Source organism: Bos indicus, chromosome 3 (genome assembly GCF_029378745.1).
Source record: "Bos indicus isolate NIAB-ARS_2022 breed Sahiwal x Tharparkar chromosome 3, NIAB-ARS_B.indTharparkar_mat_pri_1.0, whole genome shotgun sequence".
Classification (NCBI taxonomy): domain Eukaryota; kingdom Metazoa; phylum Chordata; class Mammalia; order Artiodactyla; family Bovidae; genus Bos; species Bos indicus.
This window is the reverse complement of record NC_091762.1, coordinates 105,730,685-105,742,881: the sequence shown is the minus strand read 5'-3', so window position 1 is coordinate 105,742,881 and position 12,197 is coordinate 105,730,685. Positions and strand designations below refer to the sequence as shown.

Here is a 12,197-nt window from a genome sequence, read left to right as displayed (position 1 = left end):
TTGCTACTGGTTAAATGTTTCTAGTAGTTTAGCAATAAATTTCGTATCATATTATGGAGTGCTGTTTGTCAGATACTTAACTGGATCTCTAACCAACAGATGAAATTAAACATCATAATTTTTAATGAAGTTGGGTGTGATGACTAATGCTATCTATGCATACAGTCAGCCTCTGTCTGTGTATACTGAACTCACAAATACAGAGGGTCAACAGTATTGCACCACCTAATATAAGGGGCTTGATCATCCTCGGATTTTAGTAAATGTGGGGGATCCTGGAACCAGTCTCCCATGGATACCAATGAAGGACTGTAGATGTGACACCTGAGAATTTCCTTGGACTTGGGCCTGGGGTGCGCTATGTCTTGGTAAGCATTGTAGTGCCATGGCAAGGTTAACACCCTGGGTGGGACCTGAGTTTAAATCCTGGATGAATGGCTAGGGGCCAGTTGCTTAACATCTCTGCACCTCAGTCTTTCTCTAAGAGAAGTTAGTATGGCAGTCATTGGACAGTCCACCTTGCTTCTTTTTCAGGAAACTGCTGGATCTCTGCATATGTCTATGATGACCTCTTATGTAAAATTGAGGAATTTCTAGAAAGGATCTCATTTGTCTGCAAAACAGTTGTGTTGTTTAGTCCTGGGATATTTTGTTTTGATGAGAGGAAGCAGATCTAAGGAGATCATTAAAGGCCTCAGGTAATAATGAGATGTTTCTATTTGAATACTTTTTAAAAAAAATTTTAACTGATTTTCACTGTATTAGGAGGCTTCTCTTAAAACATAAACAGTTGGGCACGTAATCCATAACAAGTCTTTGACCACCACTGGTAAACTTTAGTACCCTGAATGTCTTTAGTAACCACGATACTTAAAATTCATCAGCCCTGCTGCTTATTCTTAAAAATGTGGTAGAAAAGTTAATCCTCTTGATATTAAAATTCTGTTATATTGAAAGCTAATCAGCAATATTTTGTAACCACCCTAAATAAATTAGTTAACCCATCAAACTATATTGTTTTAAATAGTATATTCACTAATGTTCACTCTTTGCCAGTTTTCCCCCCCTTTATCATTATATTTTCCTCTTGGGTTCCTGGTGGACTTTCTGAAAATACCACTGTACCTGTCACTAACTTCATACACTATCACAGAATTTTTCTACTTAGATTCGTTTATATTTCAAAATAATGAAATGTGTGTTTTTGAAATTACCAAGGACATAATGACAGATGCCTTTTTGGAAATCTTGCAGACTGTTGTATGACCATTGGTATCACTCTTCGTTACTTTAAAGAAGCTGTTATTTTCTTTGGAGCCATTGGATTTAGCCCACCCAGTTTTCTTTTTCTTCTTCTGTTAATGCTCAACAGAAAGCTGAAGATAGTTAAGCCACAACTTTCCAACCTTGTGCACATTGCTTTTCTGGTTTACTGCCATAGGATCCTGTAGCAGTATCTTACAGACATCTTTGATGGCCAATCAGAAGCAGTTAAATTACCTTAAATTTTTTTAAAATGGAACTCTGACAGCCAATAAGAAATCCTTTGGGTGGGAACTGTAACAGCCCTTTCGGGTGATTTTAAGAACACTTATAAAATTTCAGAATCTTCTGTTTTGGAAGCACATGTGGCCCTAGTGCATCTGCTGTGTGCATTTGCCAGGCATTTTGAAGCCTTAAGTTCCTTGTAGTTTGAAGTCTGGATCTGACCCCTGTTCTGCTTCTCAAGGTAACTTTAAAACAGGAAGTGTGCAAAGGAGGTAACTGATGACGTGAGCAGCCAATCATGGCTTTGTGTTCTTAGCTGATAAAGCAGCTCAACCAATGGGACTACTCTGGAGGCAAGGTTTGGTGTCAAATAGCATGCTAGATTGAATGCCTTTGACTGTTAAAGTGGAAGGAGGCTGCAGGGCTTCATTGGAGCCTCGGAGTTTTTCACTGAGGCAGGGGTCAGCTGAAAGACAAAGAAAAATGGCGAATAGTTTGCTGGGGGGTGGGGGGACAGCTGTTCGGGCTTTCACTGGAGTGGACATTCCAGACTCAGGTTTCTGCATCTCCTGCTGCCTTTTGTTTCCTCCGTCCTTTTGTGGGGGGGAGGGATAGGAGTGACTTAAATTCTCCCTGTCCGAGGAGATATAAATAACTACATGTAAAATTAATGCAGTTCCCGGTAAGTTTAATTCTTTGTTTTGTGTTAAAATGGTAGAAACTGTTAAGCTTCAGAGAGTGTAGACAAGTTGCACTGTTTCAGAAAATGGCCACTTTACATTCCATGCATACCTTTTGGTGCACCTAGAATACCTTGCTCTGTTTAGATTTTGCATGCCCTTCAGCTAGGATTTCTTTTCCTAGTTGAGTATTGACTAGAGCAGGTACATGAAGGAAGGCTAATCATTTTTCCGGGGCACACAGAAGCAAAGCACTTTCTCTTTGCTTTCGGTAAACTTAACTGTTTTCCAAATAATTTTCCTTTGTTCAAGTGCACTGAACCTTTCCTATAGAATGAGCTGAGTTGTTGTGAGACTTTTTCTGTTTCCATGCACTTTGTTGACATTTGTGTTTTCAGAGGTGGAAGTAGCACCATTGCTGTTCTAAATTTGTGTGAAAATATGATTTGCACTGGGATGCAGGTTCTAATGGTAAAGGCCCACATGCCAATGTGAAATTCTCCCATAACTTTCTTGATTTACCTGTCTGCTTCTGCATTCTAGTAAGTACCAGTTAATGAACAGCCTTTGTTTTAAAATGCACATTTTAGCTTAGAATGCCAGTTAGAAACATCTCCACTATATTGGCAGTGACAAGAACAAATCTTTTTCCACCAGTTTCACACATTTTGTTAGGTATTGATTTGGTTCCTTAAAATGATGTGAGCAAAATGCTTTACATTTTCTATATGAAGTCTTTAAAATCCTAATTTTACCTACAGTTTGTGAATAGGAAAGTAAAGTGTATAGGCACCCTGTCTTTTGCCCTTGGTTCCCCCCCACCCCCCCTTTAGGGATATGAAACTAATGTAGGTTGCTGGCTAATCGGTAACCAGCCTGTTCTTGTGACTAGTGAAATCTTCCATCTCATGTACTAAGATCCATAAGACACTTGATTCCAAAAAGCAATTCTTTGTTTCTTTCTGTTTGCAAACATGGAATGAAGGTCATTGGAACATTTCTGCAGCAGACTTAGCATGGAGCAGTGGACCGGCAGCGCTCAGCCTCTGGGGAGGGAAAAGGAGCAGGCCCTGTCCGAGAAGTTTGGAGGCTGTTAGTTTGCCTTCCCCTTGAGTAAAGGATTTACCTGAGAGAATCGATGGGGGTTTAGATTTTGGGTTCTTGGAATTGGAGTGATATAGCAGTCAAAGTTGCTAAATACAGGCCTCTGTCGTTGCTCGGAAAAGTGACCTTGAAAAACTGCCGAGGAGTTGAAAGATTGAAGGACAAAGTTTGTTTATGCAGATTTTGGACTGAAAAGCTTCTATTTAAGATGAAAAGAAGCTGTACTTCTGATGTTCAAGTCCAGTGGTTAGTAGGGTTATGTTATAGATTCAGATTAGGAGTTTCCAAGCAATACAGCAGTGAGGCTGCGTTCATTTTTCTCTCGCGCTCTTCTTCATTCCCTCCCCCCAGCAAAAAAATTTTAAATCCTTCTGGTATGATGGTTGAGTGAACTGCCTAACATTCAGAATTCCTTGCATGCTACCTTGTCTTCTATGTAATCTAGAGGATTCTTAGTGAAGAATGGTATTTCAGGAGTTCAAAGTAGTTATGTTTGTGAAACTTCTTTTGGGAAATTGGAATGCTTATGGTAAGAAAACAGTCCTTCTTTACGGAAAAAAAAAAAAGGCAAATGGTCATTCTGAGAAGTTAAGTCCTAAGAGAAAGGAGTACATGTTAAAGATTACTTTTTAATAGATTATTATTTTAGTTTAAATTTGTTTTTTTACAAGTTATTGATTTATATGTTACCAGTTACTCTGTTTTTTAATACGGGATTTAAAAAACAGTTGTAGATACTGAATGACCCTGCTGGTCCTGGGAGAAGGCCCGGAGCTGGGGAGGCAGAAGGTAAGTGGCTCACAGTATGAGGCCTAGGTAAAACTCTTTTTTAACTTAAGAACTTTGTGGATTTAGCTTCTTGGAAAGCTGCTACCTCTAGCCTGGGTCCTTAACCTTTTTAGGGTTATGGTCCCTGAGAATCTGACCTACTGCCTGAGAAGGCGCACATAGACATGCCTGTGCAGAGCCCCTGGTGACTAAGATATTTTCCAGTGTGTATTGAATGGTGTTAATATGATCTCATTTAACACTTGAGCCAGATAAATGTTTCCCAGAGAAATGAAGAAAACTCTACTTCCATAAGACGCAGAGACCCAGAGCTAACTATAACTTAGGCTGGGGGGTGGGTGCATGTGTGGAGGAGAAGCTTACATGGGCTCTGAGGTTTGGATATTTATTAGCTCTGATGATGGTATCTGAGGCTGCATGGCGCAGTAGCACAGCAGGAGATGGTGTGTTCTGCTATCACCAGCTTTGTGAGCTTGGGCAAGTCAGCCATTTAGTGTCAGCTTCCTCACATGTAAAAATGGAACCTAAAAATAGCGCCTTCCTATTTAGTGGTGAGTCTCAAATAAGATCATGTATGTCAGAGTGCTTTGTAAACTCTGAAGTGCTGTGTAAACGTTGGTTGTTACTAATCCAAATTATGGGTTAAATGCTTATGGAGATAGATGTGGCATCAAAGAAAATGCTATTATTTTAATATGTTTAAAAAGAGTTTGTTTAAACCTGACACATCTCTTTTTAAACTGGCTTCACATGCCTTCACCTGCATATTCCTGTTTATGCTTATAGAACCCCATGTGATGCAGACTTTGAGACCATCAAACATTCCTTTACCAAGATTCCTATGGAAGAATCTTAACCCTTTAGTCAAAAATCAAGGATCTCTTAGAGCAAGGTGAAATGAGAACACTGATTTTTTTAAAAACCCTTGTTAGATTTAGGGACCTCTCAGAATAAACACCGGGAACCTGTTCTGATTGTATACTAAGATTTGCAGTATAATGCAGGTAAGTTGTAATAGTTGCAGATGTTTAACAGGAAGGGGTTACATTTTTAGTTTGTGCACCAAATATTTATAAAGTAAACGGGAGCCACTTATCATTTGCTTAGTGGTCATATGATCTCTTTTTTTTTTTTTTTTTTCATATGATCTCTTTTATGTCAGTTTTCAAACTTGTAAGCTAGTGAATGTTCGGATGAAGACTTAAAAAATACTTGGTCTTATCAAAATATAAATGCGGGAATAAATTTCTCACAGTTAATACCTATTGTAAGATATATTCCCAAGGTAAATTGTGGGAACTCATGGGGTTTTCTTTCTTACCCATTTTACATGCCTGGTGTCATCTATTTTTAGGGTCCCCCCCCCGACCTGGGTGGTGGTGGTAGTGGATATTTTATAATCTATTTGATTTCCGGTCCTATTAAGTCATTTCCTCTCAGGCATGGTCAGTCAGCACTGATGTCTACCTCCTTTCTGTGCGCTGAAAGAGTCATTTTTATCAAATAAGGTTTGGCAAAATTGGCATTGGCCTCTACAAATAAAATTCTAGTTTCAGGGATGTGTATGTTTGAAGACAGCAGTCATGGTCACTGGGAACATTTTGTTTCTAAAAGAAGACAGGGATCTCCTTTTAAAGAAGCAGTTTACTTTTGTGGAGGCTCCAGTAACCCAAAAGGCACTTTTAAAGCTAATCATTTGTACATGGTCTTCTTCATGAAAGACGTTATTTTTGCCTGTCCCTAATCCCAATGAAGTATGCATACAGAGTGTGTATACTGTTAAGTTAGCCCAGTGAAAATTATTTAGGGATCTAGCCTGATTCCCTTCTTGTGAAGTGGGGAAGTTGAGGCCCAGAGAGGTTAGTTGTCTTGGTCTTCCAGCCTTTTAGTAAGTGGTCAGAGATTGAACTCCAGCTCAGTTCGTTCAATGTTTCTTTGATTCCTCTAGGTTGTTTTTGCTTACTGTGTTTCCTATTTGTCTTCCTTTTTGGTACATCTGTACAGGTTTGCTATATGAATACAGAAGGGACAGAGAGCAAGTGGGCCATGGAAGACGTTCAGAAGTCTTCATGCGGAGTCTGTCGGTTAAGAAAGTCTGCTGTGGCAGCAGACTTACTGTCGTTTTTGGGATCTGAAGATCTCTGGCCTCAGTTAGTTGCTTATTCAGAAAGCTGAGAATCAGCTAGGAAGCTAATGGTGCCCACCTGGTTGAACTGTCCCGGAGAGCAGGGTCTCTTTGATGCATCCCTTTCACTGCAAGGAGTAACGGCACACGAACAACGCCTGCACGCAGCCAGTTCTGTTGTTGCTGTTAACACAGCTCAGGAACATGCTAATTCCCAAACAAGTTTGGGCCTGGTTCTTCAAGTGGTTCCTTAAAGCCAACCAGTAGGTAATAAACAAAGATCCCAGGATCTTTTTAAGCATTTACCAAGACTGAATAGAAGTCATTGTGTATATACTTTCAAAGGAACATTTTAACTATGCCAACTTTAATCATTACTGCCAGCGAAATTAGTATTGTATATCTGCATATGTGTGTTTGGGTAGTTGTAGGTTTGATTTTTGTTTTTATTTTATTTTGCATATTCTCTGGTAGACCATAATGTACTTGAAAATTTTTAATTTTTCCCTTTTGTGGCTGCATTTCTTTTAACTACCTTCATATATTTGAACAAAAGATATAGTTTATTGAAAGAAGAAGAGCTTGAATAATGTAACTCGTTCTATTTAAGTCTTGAGGTATACTGTGACTGAAAATTACAGTAGACACAGCTGGATGATATCTACGTCACGTCTGCTTAGTTTTCTTTGTAATTGGCTCTTTCTGCTACCTCTGTTGGGCTTGGCTCTTTAGAACTTAGATTCTATTTGCTTTATCACCCATATCTTCCTGTCTCTCTCCTTGGCATCGAAAAGCCAGACTCCACTGTTCAGTAGTTGGCCAAAGTTTTTCTGTAAGAGTATTTACTATAAACTAAGTTACAACTCTATCCTGCAGTGAAAAGGTGCAACTGAAGGATAAAAAATGAAGATAAATTCTAGTGTAAAAGCAGAACTAAAGGGAAAAAAAATCTTGTAAATGTTTAACTTTAAAGTGGCATAACATAGCTTGTGACCTTGTGTTCCTTAGTTCAGAGGAAGAAAGGATATATAAAAATAACCACAGCAAACAGCAGTGCTGATTCGCTTGGTTATCCTTTTTTCTTGGAAGTTCTGTCATTTTGGTCAGTCTCCATAGTTTCAGTTATACAGAAAACTAAAGAGAAGACCTGCTTAACTGGAAATATCCAGACACAATTAGTTTTTCCTTTATCTACCTACGCTATATAGTTCTTGTGTGTATCTGTGTTAGTAGTTCAGTCATGTCCGGCTCTTTGTGACCCTACAGACCATAGCCCACCAGGCCCCTCTGTCCAGGGAATTCGTCAGGCAAGGATACTGATGTGGGTTGCCATTCCCTTCCCCAGGGGATCTTCCTGATCCAGGGATCGAACCTGCATCTCCTGTGTCTCCCACACTGCAGGCGGATTCTTTACCACTTGAGCCACTGGGGAAGCCCCTGTGAGAAAATACTAAAATTGAATGTTTTATACTTCTTTCACTAATTCACCTGCATGCATGTCTCATTTATGTGGAGATTTCAAAAAAATGTATATAGATAAAATTGGTGTATACTGTAATTGTTGTAATGCTACAGGATCTAACAGTCTGGTAGGGGAGACAGATGATGTATATCAAATGTATTAAACTGATATGGAAAGTATAAGCAAAAGGCACAGAATTCAGAGAAGGGGAGACCCTCTGGCTTAGGAATGAGGGAAGGCATTTTAACTGGGTGTTGGACTTGGAGGTAGGGGCATGAGCACTTCAGGCGTGGGGAACAGGAGGAGCAGCATCATGATTCAAAAGGTGTAGTGTGCGCTGAGAGCAGTGAGTGGTCTAGTCTGCATAGTGCCTAAGGATGTGAGTTAGGGATAGGTCCGTCCGTCCCAAGTCGCTTCCGTCGTGTCCAACTCTTTGCGACCCTATGGACTGTAGCCTGCCAAGCTCCTGGAGTGGGTTGCTGTGCCCTACTCCAGGGGATCTTCCCGACCCAGGGCTTGAACTCATGTCTCTTATGTCTCCTCCATTGGCAGGCAAATTTTTTACCACTCACGCCACCTGGGAAGTCCTGAGGGAGTAGCAAAAGAAAGAAATCTCAGAAGTGAGTTGGGGTCAGATATTGGAGGGCCTTGACTGCCAAGCTAAGAAATTTGAACTGTCTCTCCTTAATAATGGTAAACCATTGGAAATGTTGGGTGATAGGTTCATATAACATTATCAGAGCTGTGCTTTTATAATATTCATTGAATATAACTGTAGAAATGACCAGAGGATCCTAGAAATAGTAAACATTATGCAGTGACTTCACATACTAGGTTCACAACCCATAGGATTATTGTGAGGGTAAAAGAGCAGTGTAAAAGGCTTAGAAGCATACTTGGCACACAGTCCTACATGAGTAGCATTAGCTGTTATCCATTATTTTTGTTATTACATGAAAGAGATGAGAACCTGAGCAGACATAGTGGCAATATGAAGAAAGGTCAGGAGATGGACACTGTTATTACAGAGTTTACCAGTTGATTAGAATGGAACAGAATCTAGGATGACTCAGATTTCAAGCCTGGGAGACTGGAGGATGGAAATAGAAAAGTTAGAAGGAGCAGGTTTGGGGAAAGAAGAAGATAGATGTAACTTTAGACAAAAGGAGTTAGAGTTCTGGGTGGCTTTTCAGTTGGAGATGTTTAGCAAGCAGGACTGGAGCTTTGGAGAAATACCAGAATTGGTAAAATATGTTTGGAATTTAAGCTCATCAAGATCATAACTGAACCTGGGGAATGGATGGGAAATCAAGGGAGAAGATGGACAGAGGACCAGAAGAATAAAGCTTCGTGTCCATGACGGAAACACAGAAAAGGCTGGACCCTGAAGTTGAGACATCTAGAAATGAGCATGGTGGAGTGCCATGCATGATACACGATCTTGTCACAGGTTAAAGTGAGCAAGGGCATCAGTATTATCCCATCAGTTCAGTTCAGTCGCTCAGTCGTGTCCGACTCTTTGCGACCCCATGAGTCACAGCACTCCAGGCCTCCCTGTCCATCACCAACTCCCGGAGTTCACTCAAACTCATGTCCATCGAGTAGGTGATGCCATCCAGCCATCTCATCCTCTCTCGTCCCCTTCTCCTCCTGCCCCCAATCCCTCCCAGCATCAGGGTCTTTCCCAATGAGTCAGCTCTTCACATAGGTTAAATATTAAGAAAGGTAATACTAACATTTTCAGTGTGTGCCTTCATATGAAGATTAGAAATACTGCCCTATGATGTGGCCTTCACTTTTTCTGAAAAAGTACAAGTGTTTCCTTGAAAAGTTATGCAGTAGCTCTTTGAAATTAGTTATGTATATGTTTATGTATATGTGTGTGGATGCATAACCTCAGGCTTTCTTGTTTAAGCTCTTAAATATACACACACATCTCCATCCAGTGCAAAGACTTTTCCCTAAGTTGCGTCCACCTAATCTTATCACTGTTAGCTTTGTAAAGCCTCCAATGGCAGCGTTCTGCGTGAAGCCAACCATAAATACACAAGTAGGAATTTGGCAACATTTACTTAGCAAGTAATTTATATCCACATGGTCATGATAACACTGAAGAGCAGCACACATAATAAATTACCAGGAATAGGATAGCCTCATCTGTAGGATTAAGCAGATTTCTAGGCTAGGTAGGTTGTAACTATCCTCAGTCTAACAGAGGCAATAAGAACTTTTTCATTAGAGGAATAGTGATAAGTTTCCAGCCATCTTCGTTGTTTATATCCTGAACTCCATGATTATTTCTCTTCTGGTAATTAACAGGCAAGATGTTCATAACGCTACCCTTGAAGGTAGTTAAGTAACGTAATATGTTTGCATGAAACATAGTCCTTTACAGTTAATGGAGTGATTTTTAAAGTTTTTGTCAAACAAGATAGATGAACACAACTCTTTCTTTTCAGAATGAAACGTAGTGCAAATAGGTAGCATACTAGTATGAATACTACCATTATGTTGGGGAATTATCTAAATTTACTAAGATCAGAGAAATAGATGAAGGATTTCCAAATGGATACAAGGTTAGAATTGTGTTAGTTGTTCACTAGTGTTCCTTAGATGTGCAAACGTACACTTGTGGTATGTATTGGGCACCTCATTTGAGTTCTTACCTTGAACCACAGAGATGAGTGTTTTTAGATGAGTCATTGTGTTCTTAAATAATCAGCTGCTTGTATTTCCTAGCTGCGATTCATAATCTTCGTTTTATCCCTGTTAAGGTAGTTAGAACAGGGATTTTGGTTCTAAGCGGAAAGGCCACATAATTAAAATAACATTGCCACTGTGTTCACAGTGTGGCTGTGGCAGGTGATTCCTCCTCAGAATGTGCAGCAGTGGAAGTGGCTTCAGTAAGTGGGGGCTAGGCTAAGGCTGTCCCTCTCAACCACAGTGAAAAGGTAGTGACTTCTCATCATCAGGCCCCCAGAGAGTGAACTTGATCTACTGGACCTTTTTATGTCTACTCTTGGTTGGTGACCAGATAGTCCCAAGTCCTCGTCCTTATGGGCAACTGCAGCTTTAACAAGCTTGAAAACCTTAAACTTTCTACTCTGAAATATATAAGAATGTGACATTTTAGCTTTTGGGGGTATGTTCTCCAGGAGGATGATCAGGAAAACAAAGATAAAGGGCTTGATGGATTTATGTTCCAGGCTGAGAAGATCCCTAGGTTCTCAAGTGTTCTGTCCTTTGCTGAGTTACCAGTGCTAAAGCGGGAGGAGAGCATGCTGTGAAAGAGCACAGAACTGAGAATAAGGGCATATGGGTCGTGGTTCTGGCTTTGCCATGTACTTGCCCTGTAACCTAAGACATGCCCCTCAGTCTTCTGGATTAAGTATCTTTATCTGTCAGATGGGAACATTAGTATTTGTGTTTGTAGTGAAGAATAAATGAGATAACGTAAAGGAGGAAAGCTACTTTACAAAGTGTAAAGCATGTACAAATGCAAAGGATTAGCATAACCATCTCCGTTGCTTTGCATTCTTTGAAGTGGTCTTTACATTCTCTGTTCCTGACAGCTGTATACACAGAGGTGGGAGATTTAGCGTTTGGTTGACTTGGAGGATTTGTTTATTCTCGTGCCCTTGCTTGCTTGCTTCTAACTTTCAAATCAGTGCTAAAAGACACTAAGCAGAGGGCAGAATTTAGTGTCTGTGAATCAGCAGAATCATGTAGCTAAATCAATAAAGCCAAGCTCTTACTGACACTCTTCTAATGCCCTCCGAGTTTTTTATCGAGAATTCTCCAGTTTTTAGATAGATTAATTCACCAGCACAATCTTCCATTTTTCAGTGGAGTCTATGATTAGATAATTATGAACATTTTGTGTTAACATTTTCTAAAGTAGAACAGGTTTCTTCCCATCCCCACTTTTTTTTTTACTTTTCCATTGTATTACTACACAACAGTTATTGCACAGCTGAGCTTAGGTACTTGAGAAGGGATTTCCCCATATGCACATTTCAAAGAAAAGAACCCAGAGTGAAGTCAAAGGTACCTGGGGTCTTAAAATAGTTCTTGAGGAGCTTGTGTTTGTTCATTAGTAGATGTGTGTTGAGTCCCCACTATGTCCAAGCCATGTTTTCCTTGAGGATGTGCCAGAAACAAAGATAATTAAATAAGAACAGGGGAGAAAATAGGAGCACGAAAATTTTAGGCTTAAAAAATAATGTACCTAATAATAGTAATGTGCCTGAAGAAAGTGAATACGCTAATTATAGAAATAGATTTTATTGGGTGCCAGGAATGGTTTCTTGGGGAGAAAAAAATTTAGTGATCACTGATCGGTGACTGTGTATGTTTAATTTCTTACAGTTGTACGTAGTGTGAAAGCAAGCTCCTTAGCAGTGCTAGTCCCCCCAAAACTTTAAAAAGTTGGTTCCAATCCATTAGATAGTCTCATAAAGTACTACATTCACAACATGTTCCCTTTACTCCAAGATCTTAGATGGAGGTAGAAGCAGCCAGGGCTCTTTTCAGAGCTCAAAACAGAATC

At 39.9% G+C, this 12,197-nt stretch overlaps 1 protein-coding gene across 6 annotated transcripts in view; it reads left to right on the top strand.

The window, feature by feature from the left end:
- The window catches only part of NFYC (nuclear transcription factor Y subunit gamma), a 65,129-nt gene that overhangs the window by 14,404 nt on the left and 38,528 nt on the right, over positions 1-12,197 (top strand). Inside the window, exons 2-3 of one of the 6 annotated variants that reach the window (XM_070786763.1) lie at positions 535-698; positions 4,001-4,061. The exons of 2 other annotated variants lie outside the window; for them this stretch is intronic. The gene's annotated coding sequence lies outside the window, so the exon portion shown is untranslated. Of the gene's footprint in view, positions 1-534; positions 699-1,832; positions 2,171-4,000; positions 4,062-12,197 lie in introns of those variants that run through there. 3 more of the 6 variants (XM_019957728.2, XM_019957729.2, XM_019957731.2) reach the window with 3 other exon arrangements.